The following is an 18,374-nucleotide window of genomic DNA, read 5'->3' on the forward strand; positions in this document are numbered from 1 at the left end:
AGTTTACCTATGAAAGCAGAGAAGAAAAGAACACGTAGCCTTGAAAATCTGTAATTTTGTAGATGCACAAAATATGTCTGCTTTCTCTCATAGCCTGATGCCAGACCCGAAGTCCAGTGAATGTCCCTGAAAAATCTTAAGGTAACAGGCTTTCCTCAGCAGCATTACTGTAAGGTTGCTGCTGCTGCTGCTTCCCTCCCCCCATAAGTTAGCTATCGTTCTTACATTTTGTAAAAATGTAGCCGTGTAATAGCCTACAGCTATGTCTGGAAAGGTACCCCGTACCCCTGGAGAACCTGGCCTGCATTCATCAGTTGCTTACATTTCTCTGGTAATGAGTGGTTGCCCAGGTGCAACTCTGCGATGCCCAGTCCCTCTTCCAGCTCTGAAATGTGACTCCAGCAAACCTTCATCCAAGTTCTGGAAATTCTGCAAGAACCAGCCAGGAGCAGGTAAAGCAGCAGCAGCAAGAGCAGACCTTTTTCATACTCCCTCCAAATGGGATGATGATGCTCTCATGCTGTTCTCACAACTGTGCTTACGTTTGCTTTGACGTCCCTCTCACTGCTGTTTGACTAGTGGACCTGAGCAGTTGCGGGCTGTAGCTTCCCCTTAGAAATGTCCTTGTACAGTGGCATGAAAAGCAGTCCCTGGCAGGGCACAGTTCTGTGCCAAAGTGTATAGCTTCTTGTTTCTACACAGCAAGTACTGCTCTGCAGAAGAGTGCATTAAGTAGATGCTTGGACACCTACAGAGAAAAGGATATATTTTGACCTTTTTGTTTTACACTTGGAGAATTATTCCAATAATGACTACATTAATTGAGCTGCTGTGCCTTGAGCTCTGAAGTTATGAACGTGTTTCGTACCTGTAGCCCCATAGATCAGAAGGGTTGAATTATTCTAGTAACTATGCAGGTACTATCAGTAATTTTCAAAAATTAATATATTTAGAAAGAATCTATTAGAAATACAGATAAAATATTCTCAACAATATCTTTTTATACCAGCACACTAGCTTCTTTCCGCTGCATTAAAAAGACTGATCATTTCTGTGACAAAATGCAAAACTAAACTACTGCGCTTCTGACTGCAAAGATGTCGGCAGGCCTGATATGTTCTGGAGCTGAAATATTTATTGTGCTGCCAGAGCAATCCAAAAACAAACAGTTTTACAGATAATTATGCCCACTAATTATATGCAAAGACATCCATTTCTCCTCCAGTGATGCTACACATATGGATCTCCTGTTAAGAATAATCAAGTTTACACACGCATATATTAAGGAAAGACAGAGCAACAAGCTCCCTTCATCTCCCTTAAAAACTAGACAACTTCTTTTGCAGATCAAGCTGTTACAAAATTAAAGCACTTTTCTGAAATCATAATACTTTCTATAACATATGTGAAAAAGCAGTTTGGAAAGAGATGGAAACCTAGAGGGGCTGGAAGAGAGCCAAAACGATAAAGAACAATGAGTGGGCTTGCTGGTCTGTTGATCTTGGATTCTCCCCAAGTCCCATTTTTTAGTATGAGCTGCTGCTTTCTTTTCCTCTCTCTCTTTCCTTCTTACAAGACAAGGACAAGAGAAAGAGAGCAAGGCAGTGCAGTAATTTTAAAAGGAGATAAATAGGAATGAAAAAAAAGGTGTTTATTAGTACAGGAAATTGGTTTACAGCTTCATAAATTTAAAACAGGCATATCAAATTGCACAGATTATGAAGAATTAGAACTGCTGTATTCAGGATACTGGACAATTTGCTTGGCAATGCAGACTGTGCTTATACAAGGGTAGCAAGGATTTAACAGAAAGTTAACAACTACTAAAATAAGCTGGACATAAACACAGAATCACCAAATAGCTGAGGTTGGAAAGGACCTCTGGAGATCATCTTGTCCAACCCCCTGCTCAGAGCAGGGTCAGCTACAGTGGGCTGCTGAGGATCTTGTCCAGTCAGGTTTTAAATACCTCCAAGTCCATGGTGGTGGACATGATGCAGCCAAAGATGCTGAAAGAGCTAGCTGATGTCATTGCAAGGCTGCTGTCATCTTTGCAAAGTCATGAGAATCAGGGACTAGAAAAGGCAAATGTTATGCCCATCTTCAGAAAGATAAGGACGGTCCGAGGAACTATTGGCCATTTAGCCTCAGTTCAGCCCTTAGGAAGATTATGAAGCATGGCCTCCTGGAAAGCATTTTGAAGCACATTAAGGAAAAAAAAGTTGATTGGTATCAGCCAACATGGATTTACCAGAGCCAAACTGTGCCTGGCCAACCTGTTTGCCTTTTGTGATGAAATGAGTGGCTTTGTGAATCAGGGAAGTGGGTGGATTTTGCTTACCTAGACTTAGCAGAGTTTTCAGAAGTTTCCTGTAGTATTTGTGTAGCAAATTGAGGAGATGTTAGCGGCGGATCTAATTGCTGTCTTCAACTATGCGAAGGGGAGCTATAGAGAGAATGGAGCCAGGTCCTTCTCCAAATGTACAGCAAAGGGACAAGAAGACATAGGTTGTAGCAAGAGAAATTCCATAGATATAAGGAAAAATTCTCCACGATTCAGTGGTTAAAGCACTCCTCCAGGTTGCCCAGAAAGGTTGTGGAATGTCATCCTTGTAGATACTCAGGACTTCACAGGACAAAGGCCTGGTCTAACTTTGACGTTAACCCGGCTTTTAATGCATCATATGGAGTGTTACTGTCTGATGCACTGGTAGCCCCCCTTGGCAATTTGAAAGCATGAAAAAGCATGCTTTGGCCACAGTAAAGCTTCCTTGAAGGACTTTTCATCTAAATTCTTCTTTTGCAGTTTTGCTGAATTATATGTATAATTTCCATGCATCCAACTCTTGACTGGACAAATGCAATTTGTCAGAACAAAAAAAAAAAAAAAAAAAATTTCCATAGGAAAAATATGGAAGTTAGAATAATAAATGGATTTAACAAAAGTCATGTTGATTAATGGGGCCAAGTACTCTATTAAAAAGTTGCAGAAATGGACTACAAAGAGATGCTCTTAAATTTTTTGGTTCTCCATTCATTTAATACGCATGACTCTTCTGTGACAGGAACTAAAAACAATCAACAAGGCAAAAGAAAGACATACTGCAGAGTACTTTATCAGGCAAATATATTTCAAGTTCCCTCTTGCAATGTTTTACATTCAGTTTATGCATGTGAGCACCTTTGCCTTTTTAAAAGATAAAGACGTAGATGTGACATTTAATGATACCAAGACTGAATGAATACTTTTGTGTTTTTGTTCCTTGGTAAACCAGATAGCTGAGGAAATCTCAAAAGGAAAACTACATTGCTGCGTCTGCAGGATAAGGTTGGAGAAACTGTTCCGAAATGGTTATCACAATGGGCTTCTCCACAAAAAGAATGTCTGTTAATCTCAGGTACGTCTTTAGTCACCTATCACGTATTTGAGTAATTCACTAACAGTAGTGTATCTATCTTCACTTTGCTCCTGTGAAATAGGGAGCTAGTATTATCTCCATTTTACAGATAGAAACCAAAGCAGAGGAATTATTAATTAAAAAAAAAAGTGTTGAGAAGAAAAAAACTGAATTGAAGCCTCATCAATTGCAGATGACTTTTTTAGGTTTTAATGTCTTTAGCTGGACCATAGTCTCAGCCAAAAGGGCAATCCCTGCATTTCTAGGACATGAATAATGTGCCTTTTAATAAAATTATAAAAGTGTTAGTGCAGCTTTAATCTTGTTCCTGTTTCAATCATAAATATTATTTGGCATAGTAAAACACCCCCTCAAAACACTGTCATAGAAGCTTAACTTTGCAATACAGTTCAAACAAAGCAATTAGCTACTTATTATTTAATGGAGTACTATCAATGGCCTGTGAAAATTTTAACGAGATCAGTATCTGCAGTAAGCACGATATATTTGTAACTTCCAGCCAGCAAAAAGGGAGATAATGCTATTTTCCATGATGAAGTATCTTCCACTTCATGACTGCAATCAGGAATATATATTAATACAACATCACTGGGTTTTACAATGCAAATTTAGTCATCTCTGCCTAGCATATTCAGTGTAAACGTCCTCAAATACATAAAATGAAGCACATGGAACAAAAATATGCACAATTTGTTACACAGAGCATGGAGGGAGTGTTTGCTCAGACAGACTCTGAGCACCATCTGGGAGACAAGTGTTTAGTTTTGCAACAGATTGCATAATTTTCATGTAGAATCTGGAGAAAAGCTCTAAATGCTTTAATAGATAGTTGATTTAGCATGCGTTTAATCTTTGTTTTGTGTTGTCTTAAAGGCTATGCATATGTTTTGAATGACGGAAGTAGTCATTAACTTATTACAGTGCTCATCCCTTTGCACAATTTGCTTTCTTTTCTTTTCTTCTCATTGTGTCTGTGTGCATGCAATATTTCACCTTACCGAGTTCGTTTTCACAGCACATGGTAATTAATCTTAGTAAAAGCCAAGCATCTACTGCATATGCATGCCATTTGATTGATTAGATTAAAAATTTAATGTTACAGTTCATACATTAGCAATATTTCAATATAACATGTACCAAGGACTCTACTATCAATAATAGGAATGCTTCAAGAACAACACAAATTAACACCCGAAGCATAAAGAATGACCTTGAAAAGAATGAAATGCTTTACCTAGAACACTTTGCTTAAAGTATATTTAAACTGAGCACCATGTTTATGTGCTAAAAAAGCTGTAGAAAGCAGTGTGTGTTAGAATACGAACATTTCAGATAAAAAAAATTCTCACTTGGAGCATTTAGGAAGTGGTGTAATGTTTAGATACTCAGTATTCACTTTAAGTTTTTCAGTGATACGGAACTAACGTATCTTCTACAAAACGATAAAATTTCTAAACTTTAGAAATTTTCTGATTTTCTCCTTGCAGAAGTTAATAAAAACACTGAAAGGCATAAACTGAGGATTCACTTCATTATGGCCAGAGATACACAGAAAGAAATATAATAAAAATGAGACCATATGTATTATATAAAAAGGCACGCTGTATTATGTGACATTGTCATGACAAAATCAAATACCGTCCTTTGTCCTGTGATCTGCTGTACTATATCCAAAAGCAAAATGACATCAAAATGCTTCTGCACTGATTGACTTGTAATGCAATACACTGCAGCATCTTTGAACCTTAAGCAATGATAATGCTTTCAAACCTGCTATAAACTGGGTCAGCTGTACGAAGAAATTGTAAAAAATGATGCAGTAATTCAATTTAGCAGTGTGTGAAAACTGCACAATAGCTAGATTAAAGGATCTCAAAATGAAGACAAGTGGTTCATTATTAACTCCTTAAATGTTGTTCCTCCTGCTTTTTCTGAAATGTGTCATATACTTCTAGCTTAGAATTGTAATTGCTGTGTCATGATACAGTGAATACATTCCACACTGGCTCTCTATATGAGTACCTTGAAATTTCCGCAAAGGCTTAATAGTGTTTATGAAATAAGGTAGCATTCACTAATAATTTTGTCCATATAGGTAACAAACTAAATTAGAAAACAGCATTATACAAGCTATGCAAGCCAAAAGCTGTGGTTCGTGTAAAACATATTCAACTTAGAATTATAGCAACTGTTTAAATGGCCAAAGCACCAGAAGAAGATTTAATGCTAAAGCTGCAAACCAAAAGCACTTGTATGCAGAGGAGGTACCCCTATTTGTTCCGTGTACAATGCAGTCATTTAAACAGCTGGTCTCTTTTGTAACAGAGTAATTTTATAGACATCATTTCTTTAATGTGTCTAAAGAGGTCTTTCTTTATCTTGGGCTATTGTGTGTTGTATGTGCATGTGAAAATGTTTTGGATCAGTATGTGTAACTGCTGTGGCCATCCTTTCAGCGGGAAGTCCATCCTCTATCCCAGCGTATCACAATAGCACTCCATGCTGATGGTCACCTGACTCCAGTGTTCAATTCAGAGCCAACGTCAAAATGAGTAACAATTGAAGAGAAACCAACCTAGAATGATTTGAAGAGTTGGGTAAGCCTAAAGATTAAAAGAAAAAAAAAAAAGAAAGAAAGAAAGAAAAAAGAAATCCTGCTCCAGGAGAGCAATTGTACTTTTGTGTATGAATCTATAAAAACACTTCCCTGAATTCTTTACTTTGAGAGCTTAGATGACTTCAATTAAATTCAGTCTGGACCTCTAAAAATAACATTGATAACAGACTGAAGTGTAGTCTTACTTCTGCTACGGAAAATTGTCTTTCTTCCAAACCGTAATATGTTAGATCACACTCCTTTTTGAACTGCTTTCCTGAATTGGCAGAGGTTTGATACAAAATCCTTTTTGGTACTCGGTAGCTGTGTCTAAACTGCAGGACAGGGTGCTGTAAAATGTTACACTTCTGGCCACCAGTTATCCAGACCAGGGCATCTGCTGGAGACCTCCTCATCTGCCTGGGGCTTTCTTGCCAGTGGCAGCTCGGCACATGAGATTTCAACGAGGTCAAGGTGCAGCCAGGGTTAGTTAACTCTAGAGCTGGAAAGCACTCTCAGGTCCCCTACTTTGGATGTACCCATGGCACTTTCCACACCCAGAACCAAAGTTACTTAGCCATCGTGCCAAATAAATTAAAATTGGTAGGGGAGAACATCAACAGTAAGAATACAAAATGAAACAGCAGCGTGCAATGTGTCTTCTCCTCTATTTTCCTATCTCAAATAGTAGTAGTGATTAAATGAATGATTGCTGTCTTTTGAACTCATGTTACACGATCTCAGAGCAGAGAAGCTACGTGACTGTGCATATTTCTGTAACATTTTATCGTGCACGTATTGTGTTACATGGGATATGGCCTGATCTAGTTGGATCAACTAATAATGTCACACACCACAGCAAAATCACTGGTCAGTGAACTCAATAGTAATATTAATGTCTGGGTTATCATTAAGTCAGCATTAGATGAAAGAGAGTAGCTGAGCAGATAGAAGAGCGTTCATACAAAGAGACCAGTTAATGACAGAAATGGATAGCATGGGTAGGAAATATTTTAAATAAATGTTGTGACAGAACAGTGTGTTTTGAGAAATAAGGAGAGATAAAAGGGATATAATCATCTAACTGTGTAAATTATCATTAAGCAATTAATGCTTTCTGTAACTGTGGTCTGTGAGTGAGCTGTCCAAAATAAAGTGTAAGGAGACAGGGCGATTTTATAGTGTAAAATGGCTGAGGCTTCTCTCAGAACCTGTGATTCTTCTCCTTGAGAAGTGATTGTGCATTATGATTGAAGATCTTAAATTAATTTTTATCTGTAGGAACAAGGGAGGATTTGAAACTTACAGTTTCTTCAAATACATAAAAATATAATTACATAACACAAGCTGAAGGAATAATGAAAATTTAAAAATCAGAGTGGGAGCAAAAATGTGTATTTTTTTAACTTATGAGTGTAATGATAATGCTTATTATTTTTGTGAAGTAAATGTATAAGCCCTTATTCTGTTAGTTTGGTCAGATTTTGCAGCTTTCTCAGCTTGGATGATGACAATGATTCAACTGTCATGTTTGCTTATAGTCAGTCTCATGTTCAAGTTACTGGAAATTGCAAATGCCTAGGTTTTATACTCTGGAAAAATGCCTTATTTTATGGAGGACAAAAATCAATGATCCTGTTGCTCTGAGGTTTGTAGAAACTTTTTCTTTTTTTTTAAATGCAGAACTGCAGTTCTGTATCACCTGTAATTTCATAGCACCTTTCTACTAACTTTTAGGGTATCTTGAAACATAATTTGACACTAATAGAATTTAACTGAATTTGCAGTTACCAAAATCAGTATACCTGGCTTAACGTCATGAAGCCAAGATTAGCTAAAGCTTGAGATACAATTCTACTAGGACATCAGATATCCATCATGAGCACACAACAAGATAATGTTCCAAATTTCAGGGTCATAGTGCGAAAAGGATTTGTATGTTGTTAGGTACCATTGCAGAGAGCAACTCTGCATCATTCTGATCATACTGGTACATGTGAGCAAAGAGGTACACAGGGATTAATTTGGAAAGAGAATCTATGGCCTGATCAGCAAAAGATTTATATGTCTCGAGTCAAATTCAGCTGGGGCTCAGCAAAATGAGGAATGGAATGTACAGCAATCTATGCCTACTTTTCATAGTTTTGTCAAATTTATTCATTTGCTTACCCCCATCTTGACCACTATGCCTGTTAAAATATTTCCTTGAAAAAAAAAAGTAGTTTCCTTTTATGTCTACCTTACTGTATATAAATGTTTGTTCTTCAGCAGTAATAATCCATATTTTAGGGGTATTATCCAGATCTGCTGAAGTCAGTGGAAAAGTTCACGCTGCTCTCTAGTTGATCTGAATCAGGTCCAGATCAGGAAAAGAAGAGATACATTAGTATTTCTGAGTGAAGTGACATATGTCAATTGAGCGTGCCACAATTAATGCTTGGCAGTATCTTTGCAAAATGATTGCCAATTGCTTTTGGTAGGTACCAGTGAACATAAGACCTTCTGAGTGGAGCAGCATGTACAATCAATCCACAACTGCTTTATGTGAAGACACTTCTTTCTTTGTCATATGGGACATGATAGCAAAGAAACAGGCTTTTAGAAATGACATTTCTGTGTTAGAGTGCCTGATAAATGCCTGCATATGGATATCATCAGCATAGTTGACAGAACAAGCCATTATTTGGATGAATCACTTGGCCAAGTGATAACATGTATAGAAAGGAAAAGAAAGGAAAGTTTCCCATTTTGGTGTGAAGCTGGGATGGGCATAGTCATAGTGTAGGTGAAAGATGGCAGCCTAACTTCAAATATGCATAGGATTAAAGCATCGGGTGGCCAAGAATAGATGTGGACTCCTAAATTTGTTTGGTAAGATTAGATGTGCAATTAGAGGAAGCAGAATATTTAAGAGCTAATAAAAGCTAAGTAGAAGACAGACCTGTCTGCTGTAACAAGGTAGTCATTTAGGACCACAACAGGTGCCGCTGCAGTAATTAGAAGGTACTATGCAGAGAAATCTGATTGGAATTTTTGCATGATGAGAGCGTTGCCAACTGCTTTTGATATTGGCTGATAGCAACAGTAACAGGCCGACAACACCTGCCCTGAAATCTTTACCAGGGAGAGGGTAAGATGCTATTCTACAGGTTTATCCTTTAGCATCTCCCCTTTCTTTCCTAGCTTAAGTCCTTTGTAAACAAATAAACAGCAACGATATTTTAAAAGGTTAGGTGTGCCAGATGTTGCTCAAGCTCTCTTACGAAGAAGTGCCGTATACAAATTTCATTCTTCATGTGTGAGCTTCCCTTCCGTATTATGTTTGCCATTGAGTTTTGGGTTCACCTTGTAAGTTTTCAAAGCACTATTATTATATCCTGATCTTTTTCACAAGCTCTGGCCAAGCTTTTTGCTGTCCTGTCTCTCCTCTGGAGTTTCAGCTTGCTTGAAACAAAAAAAAATGATGATTTGCAGTAGATCGATAGTCCCTAAAGATGTAAACGCATCAGCGCTTATAAGTGAAGCAAGATTTGGCCTGGCCAGTACTCTAATGTTAGCTCTCTAAGGGTATCTTAGGGGCTGCAGAAATTGCAATGAGGAATCAATAACTGGAACAAATCTCTCTCAGGCCCGAAGCAACCTTTCAGACTATGTTTGTGTCTTTGTATAACTGGAGGTAGGTTTCTGCAAATAAGATGCAAAATGGAAGAATTCAGGAAATTCATGTGGCAGTTTCAGTGCTGTGCAGGACTGTAAGTTTGATCCCAGAGGTGAGATTGTGCTGTCAGTAATGATACTCTTCCTGCCTAAATTTCTGTTGGAGGAAATACTCTCCTTGACTCTTTCCTCCTAGCTGGTATACATTGTTTCCTTTTGCTGTTTAAACAGAGGCTGCGGGTCACCACAGGTATGCCTGAACTGTACTATGGGTTAAAGTGAATCATTTTTATACAGCATTTTAGGGTGAAATGAGTAGTTTCAAGTCCAGACAGCTGTGTCCCATCAATAGCTCTGTAAAAAAATGAGACAGGATTAAGCAGGTTTATCACCATTGCTGGTATGGTGCCAGCTAGGGCAGGAGGGACCTGCCATGCCCATGAAGGAAGCACAAAAGATAGCAGGGACTATTTTTGTAGTGACTTAAATGGATCTGCGCTAGGTTCTCCAGGAGGCATTTTTGCCTCGTTGAGGATCCAGGGTAAGCTGAATGCCTCTGCAGCCTAAGCCTGACTGTGTGTAGCTATGATGTGCACAGGAATCCTGTTCTTTCTCTTAATGGTCTGAGAGACACAGGAAGTCCACAAATGGCTTGATATTCATAAAACATATGAAAAGTTCAGCTGCGGAATACTTCGAGGTTGTAATTTTGTTATAGTAAGCACCTTGTGCCTTTGTTTAGCAAATGACCTCTCATTTATGGAGTCCCTCTCTGTGCTTCCCTCCAGACTACTGTTTTTTTGTGTCAATTAAAACCCAGACTAGTAAGTATACAAAAGTGTACTCCAGCTACTGTGCATATCTCGTTGAAAACAGGGCCAAATGAACAGCAACAAGCTAGCAGAGATGTGAGTTTTGTCACTGGGGTGGAATGACTATGAAATTCATCATTGGGAAGCAAAATGACATTTAAATTATGCTGCTGTTTCTCCTATAGGCTTCTGACAGGACACTTTCAGAAAGAAAATTAAATGAGTTACAAAGCAGTTAAATACAACATTTGAAAATTGTCTGTTCATATGTTTGATTCTGAAATGAAATGTTAGGCCTGTACATCTCTATGATTTTACCATGAACGTGACATGTAAAACTGACACTAGATCTCCTCAACTTTTTAATGCACTAATTTGCATCCTTTAAATGTTGGCCTTGTGCCATTTCTTTTGCACCTACACAATAGAATTAGTCAGGTGGAGAGAGGAACAGCTGGCAAAGACAAAAAAAAAGAAAAGAAAAAAGCCTGAGCAGCCAACTTAGTATTGTCATATGTAAAAGACAGCAATGAATCACAGAGAAGAGGAAAACTAGTAGAGAAATAAAAAAGCCAATAATAAAGGCAATTCAACTGTAATGTCAAGCCTCTCAAGGAAGATGATGATCTGCAGATGGGATGGTGGAGAAGAAATGGCTTCAGGCATGTGAAGACTAACTCTTGATATTGAAAAGATAGCTTTATCCCTCTTGTTTGAGACCCCAATTTAAAAAGGGTACTTATCTATGGGGTTAACTTCATCAGCTCCACTAACTGCACTCCAGTGAGAGATGAGAAGATAATTAAAATTACCGCCATGCTTAATCAACTTGCCAGCACAGGGATACTCTCTTGAATTGGGGCACAATTAAATTAAGCTTAGCTTCTTCCAAATATATGCAAGAAGTAGACATCTGGCAAAGTCTAGCTGAAAAGGCACAGAGATGCATTATGACAATCTCCAAGGACAGGGGAAATGGAAAGTGAAAAGTTATGAGAGGGCAAGACTTCTGCCAAATCCTTTACTCTTTGTTTTGCAACACAGACTGACAATCATAAAAAAAAAAATAGAAAACTGATGATTTTGCTAGTTTACCCACATATACAGATATATATGAGAACATATGCATGTATGCTAAGGTACATTATTGAAAAAATCCATTTCAAAAGTATCTCTAACTGTTGTTTCAAAACAACATATAATTGCAATTAAAAGGTCTGAAAATGATATAAGAAGAAGCAGACTAACTAGGCTAATCATAGACAAGATCAAGCCCTCCTGACCTTGAAATCTGTAGCTCCATGAATGGCAGTCTTTGAATATTTCTGAAACTAAGGATAACAACATTCAGCAGTTCTTTCCATCTACAAGGTGCATCAATAAATTAACTTTTACAATATGCCTGGAGGGTAAATATTAGAATCCCCATTAATTTTACTAAAACAGGAAGTTGAGAAGACCTGCTAAAGCTACAGATAGAACTGGTCACAGCCAGATAATATTTCGCAAATTCCTGACTTCTAATCTTGTGTTAAAATACCTCTGGGCATCAGCTAAAAGCTCACTGAAGAAGATGAGAAAGCTTCCATTCATATCAGGCCTGATAAAAACAGGGTCACCAGCTGTAGTGCTCTCACACTCTGAAGAGTCAGTATGCTTTAGAAAACAATTTAGCATTGAAACAATAATTATTTTTCTCAACAGTAGATAGCTTGAAGAACCTTTTCAAACGTGAAACCCACATTTCAGAAGGGCTTCAAAAAGTACAGTCGCTCACCAAGAGCTGAAACCTAGGATCCTTCAAGGGCTTTTCTATTCTAAATTATATTTATCTTTGTTTTACAAATACATCGTCCCATTCCTTCTACTTGACTATGTGAAAAAGATAATCTTTTTTTCTTCCTCCAACTTGCAGGAGAAATAAGTTCATTTGCTATGTCTTTTGTTTTTCCCGTGCTTCTTTATGTAAGATGCTGTTTCATACATGTGGAAAGGGGTTTTTGTAAAATCACTGAAGCAGGCTGAAGAAATTAATTGTTCATTTAGTCCTTAGTGAAATACCATTTGCATGCTTTGGAAGTGCATTAAGTCTGCTGAATTCCCAGGTTTTCCTATATGGCTTGTTCTGGCCTGGCCACAATGCCCAAGCAGTCGAGTATTATTAGAGTGCTCTACTTCCAGGAGATCACCCTCCTTTTTCAACTTGTCCTTCTGTATACATATGTATGCATTTGACACACACAGTCTTTACAGACCTGACACAGAAGCAACACACTTACAAAGTACAAGCTTATTTTAATTTAACTATATTATGGGAAAGAAAGGATATTATTGAACACTTTTAGTTAAGCCTGGCAACTTGCCTAACTAGAAGAAAACACCAATGTCCAAAAATCTTACACAGTAAAAAGCAGCAGTTCATCATGGCAAGTTTATCCAGTCTCATTGGCAAATAAAGCTCTGAAAGATATGGGGGAGACAGTGCATTTCACCTCCTGAAACCGTTATTCAGGCTGAATTTTTCACTGGTGTCAATTCTTATACCTGATGTCATCAGGCTTAATTTTTAGGAGTATGTCCTACTTGAAGCCATAAATTCAGTATTAGAAAGGTGGCTCCAGTGGGAAGAAGAAAAAAATCAAATTCTTGTCTGAAATTTTAGTCTTTGAGTCATGAACATATTCTTTTGAACAGTGAGACAAGTGAATAGCAAGGTACCAAACTGTCCATGCTAGACCATCTTCCCACAGAAAAAGGTGGTTGCTTTCATTAATAGTGATCTCAGGCATATCAACACACTCATTTTCATTTTCTACCATCACCAGCTGAAGAACTATGGCAGTGAGGGAAGGAACACTGTAATATTGCCATTGTCTTTTCCCCTTCCCTTTCAAACTGAAGAGCGTGCATCTCTTCCTTTCACTGTGTTCAGCAACACTTCTACAGCGGTGGGCTGTGAAACCCAAACTCCCGCTGACAAAGAATCACAGACAGGCGTAAGATTTGAGAAGTGGTTCTGAAATCCTGAGAAATCCTTCAAAAGCTGTATGAATTTAGCTGTGCTGAATTGCCACTGTCTTCAGATCTAATCATTCCAGCAGTTGATTTTCCCTTTATCCCATGTGACCACACTTCTGCCATAGGAGAAACTGTGGTTCCAGCTTTCCTGAAATTTTTCTCATTTCCACACTAGCATAAAAATGAACCACACTCTGAATCCTGTTTACATTAGCTTCATAGACTGACTTACCCATTGCTTTTATCATGCAGATGGTTGTATGTAAGAAAACATATTTGTTCGATATAAATTTTAACTGCTTGGGGTCTCTCTCTCTCTGTGTAATATCTGGCCTAATGTCACCTAGTGACAGTATCTAGCCTAATTGTCACAGGACAACATTTATGTTTTCATTTAAAAATAAAGTAAGCAGATGGAACTTCTCTCATGCATAGAGTAGTAAATTAGAAACAAAAGTAACAATTTTTTAAATGTTGTACTCCGCTGGGATAGGAATTCAGTATTATGACATCTGGTCTAATGTGAGTATTCCAGTAGCTGCTGTATAGCATTTAGTAAGACACTGAAGTGAAACCTGCTAATATTATTTTTTGCATAATCCATGTGAATATGCAAACCCACAAAGAAAGCCAGTGCTTCCCCACTTCTCAGGAAAATAAGAAAACCTGACACAGACTTTGTTATTTAACATGATATATGTCATATAATAGTCACTGTGGTTGAAACACAATCATAGAAAGTTAAAACTTGTTTGCCTATCATCAGCTTCCTTTGAAGATTATCTGCCCATGAAGATAATGGGAGAGAGAACAAGAAGAGGTAGCACTCTCTCAATTTGTATCTTTGAAAATATCTTCCCAAATAAGTAGCTTTTTCTCACTAACTTTTAGAACTCCTTTTTTGTGAATCTTGCCATTAGGGCAAGTTATTGAGACTCCACTGCATATTTGAAATGTTTCTTTAATAGGTAGAGATCTAATGGTGCCAAGAAACTATCAATATTAACTTAATCTTTGTCCTTTAATTATGAGGTATTAAAACCTGTCATCTTTAACCAGACACAAACTATGACTGGTACATGATTAAATAATTTTTGAGAGTTCAATGTGACATGCTGCTGACAAGCCATAAAATTGAAATGCTTCTTCTATCTAAATACAAAATCCAAGTAAATGCACAATAGATAAATGAGCAGATTGCATTTCCCAGGAAATAATGCCTTATGCTTTACTATGCAAAAGAAGTTCTCATTTCTAAGTCATTGACTCTAATCTGGTCAAAAATACTACCTACCAGACACTATTGCAGTTGATACTTCATTTCAGACCAAATCTTAGTAAGAAGATCAAGACAGGCTTCTCATTCAGAGGTAAAGCAATCTGATAGATACATGAGTGGATAATCGTTGAAGAACCGAGCTCCCTTCCTTGCTTGACTGTTGGCTGAAATGATGGCAAGTCATAGCTGCGCTGCATCCATAAAATGCTAAGATTCTCCAGCTGTAACATAGGAATAAGACTTAATTTTAAAACTCCAGCTTGAATTTTCTGGGGATAATTTTTCTCAATTCTCCATCTGTAACATAGGAATAAGGTTATTTATAGTAATATTTCTAAATGGTGCTTGGAAAAAAACTCGAAAGTTCTGTGATTTGTTTGGGGTTGTGGTTGTTTTTCCCATGAGTAAATAGCTCATCGGACAGTGAGAGAATGCATTTGTCTCTTATCCTTTAGGTTTCACTTTGGAATTGAGATACACAAGTGCTAAGGTCAGAAGGAACACACTGACCTTTTAGACATGACAGATGACTTCGAGCTCCACCTATGTATACCCCCTTACCTTTGTAGAAGCACTAAAGAGGCATTCTCTTAAATTTTAGGAAAACACTTTTGAAGGCAAATCTAGCCAAGTACAAGTTCTTTTTATATACATACATGACTTATTCAGGGAAAATTAATACGGTATCAACTTGAGAGTAAGTGCATTTTTCAGTAAAATGTGTATTAAGGCTTCATAAGCATTTACCTTCTGCTTCTAGCTAAGGAGAATGAACAATTACACTAAGTGGTATGAAAAAACAGCAAGCAATTGCTCAGCCTGAGAACCTGTGTTTATTCAAAGGTTATAAAATTACTTTAGTTGATATTTTTGTCCTGTGACAATAACAAACACCGTATTTTACACAGATTTGGTAAATACTCAGTGAATGCTATGGATGCTGATATTTTAAGCAGATGTATTGAGGGAAGGAAAAAAAAAATCATACTTGGTCTTAAGTGCCATACAAATTTGCTGTGCAAAAAGAAATACACTGAATAAATTTACTACATAGCCTTAGCTGGGTAGTCCCATTTGCTTCATCCTGGAAGTGGGGCTCTATGCAAGTGCAGGGCACCATCTAAATTTATGCTATTTTAGAATTAGGACCTAATATGAAAAAATGAACTTCCCTCCTGAATCAGCCTTCATGTCTGTAGCTTGCATTGGTAGCAAGCATAAAATGTTCAAAGAATGCTGAGTTTTCTTTCCAGAAGGTGCCTAACCACCTTCCACATTAGCACTGGTCAAAACCCACATTTTTTTTCATGAAGAACTTCAAACAAAGGCATCTTCAATTTTTTTTTCTTTTTGCCTTTCAGTCTAGCTTTTGTGGGGAGAATCAGGCACCTCAGAACTGGAGTCCAAAGCCAGCATGTGCAGACAGCCATTTAAAATAGCTATTTGGAAACATGACGGATCAGGTATGTCTTAAATAACACCTCCTTCTGTGGACTTAAACTGGGGGGAAATGCTTACCTTCTTTCAGGATTCGTTTTGAAAAATAAGGAGACAATTTCCTTTTTTTAAACAGATGGCTAAAAAAAGTAGATGTTTCCTCTTCTACCTTCATCTATCTCAGTAGCTAAAATACTCACTGAAGAGGTAGGATGCTTCAACTCACAGCTTCTTCTATCAAGAGAATTTAAATTCAAATTTAAATCCTTATCTTTCAGGAGAATGTTTCCTCAGTAGTATATGTTGCACCATGTGTGTCTGTGAGCAAGTGAGAGAGCAGGGATTTTTTTCAGTCTTTCTTAGGGAAGCAGTTTATTTTACATGACGTAATAATTACGGAGTTGACGCATCCCTTTACAGTCTAATCTCCTGGTTAGGACACTTTTCTGGGAGGTAGAAAAAAATGTAGATTCAGATTCCCTAAAACATGGGAAGTAGTTCAAAACAGATTTCCTGCACTCTGCTAAGTCTTCTGACAACCAGATATAAGGAGTTACCACCAATCTTCACTCTTGTATTCTCTTGATATAATACCACATTTTAAAGTTCTCATGAAATTAAAATGAGCATTTTGTGCTAAAACAGGTCTGCTCTTCAGTACTAACAGAGAAAATATAATCTGGTCTTTGCAAGCAGCATTCCCATGTGGGCTCCAGAAAGATATTTTATTGTCTTTAGGGCAAGAACTAATGTGGAGAAAGGCTCTTTTATTCTCTACCTATGAATCTCAACCTTGACCTAGAAAGTCTATCCTCACTGTTGCATGAGGGGCAATTAAACTTCTATGAAGCAAAACCTCCCTATCACAGCAAAATATGTCAAGTGTATCGGAGCTCAAACCTCCAGCCTCATTTTATTCCTTCTAAATGTGCCAAGCTGCCTCAAATTAATTTGAATGAACTCAGAACAACAGCATTTAATAGGTTTTGAGAAACTTAAAAGTTTCTTTAATCTGTTTTGGGTTGTTGGGCTTTTTTTTGTTGGGGGTTGGGATAGATTTCCAAAGTGAGACATAGATTTGCAGAAGGGGCTCAGAGCTGTAACTGAACTACACCAGCCAAGGAAGCTCCTGCGCACCAGCCGAGTCATGGTAGCTGTTAGTAACAGCTCGTGTGCTCACTTACAGCCTTCCCTGCAATGCCAGGTAAGCCTCAGAAACCACGGCTACTGCATTTTACTCTGGGGGCAAAGGGACAGCCTAGAGTGCACACATCAACTGCTACATTACAGCAGCTCAGCTGAAGGAGGCAATTTACTAAGCTTCTGTAACCAATTGGTTAATGCACTGATCACTCTTGTCCTTTCACAGATGCCAAGAACGAGGTGGGAAGTGTACTCCACAGCACATACTGTTGAGCAAGTCATGGTCAGACAGCTCACTGACATCTCACACAAAGCAAAGGTGCTTTTAAAATTCAAGTGGATCCCTGGATCGTCAGATTCATGCTGTGGGTGAAGAAGCACAACATGAAATCTCTGAAACTCTGTCTTCTGTCAGCAGTGTCTGACCACAAAGAAAGATCTGCATGTCTCCTAGAACTGCAGGTAATCATTGTTGTCCTGAGATCTATGCTTAAAGCTGTTAACATTTAAATTCAGTTCTTGCTTCTGCTGACTCTTCCTAGGGGCGTGCTTTATACCCCAAGCATATGAAGGTTTAGTAGGGAACTTGTTCACTGTTCTGCACAGGAGTAAATCTCACTCATTGTTCAGGTCCCCAAAGGACTCAATATATTTTGCTACAATAGGCCAAAATCTTGTTTTCTTATATATCCAAAGGCATCTAGAAGCTCTTTTTATCTTACATCCTTGAAAATAAGAATGTTCACAACAGGAAAGAGCGTCCTTGATGTTGAAAAAGGCATGTAACAGCTTATATTTTTCCTAGTATAATCAATGCTTCCAGAATGCTGGCTCTTAGGGGGTTGCAGTGGTGCACTGATCTCATTCACCCTGTTACCCATGAGAGCCTTTCCAAAATACTGCTACTGAGTAACATGCTCACTGGTATGAAGGGAATAGAGAAGGAAAAACCTTTGCTGGTTGAGTAAAATGCAGAATGACACAAAACATCCAATTCAGCCTCCTTTAGGGTG

General features: G+C 37.9%; 1 long non-coding RNA gene across 1 annotated transcript; it reads left to right on the plus strand.

Moving 5' to 3' along the window:
- Nucleotides 1-3,283: 3,283 nt before the first annotated feature.
- Nucleotides 3,284-16,236, plus strand: LOC135329736 (uncharacterized). The gene is made up of 3 exons (XR_010391343.1): nucleotides 3,284-3,398; nucleotides 5,876-6,016; nucleotides 16,143-16,236. It is a non-coding gene; the product is annotated as an uncharacterized LOC135329736 (long non-coding RNA).
- Nucleotides 16,237-18,374: the final 2,138 nt, after the last annotated feature.

The sequence above is a fragment of the Dromaius novaehollandiae genome, chromosome 13 (assembly GCF_036370855.1).
Source record: "Dromaius novaehollandiae isolate bDroNov1 chromosome 13, bDroNov1.hap1, whole genome shotgun sequence".
NCBI classification, from domain to species: domain Eukaryota; kingdom Metazoa; phylum Chordata; class Aves; order Casuariiformes; family Dromaiidae; genus Dromaius; species Dromaius novaehollandiae.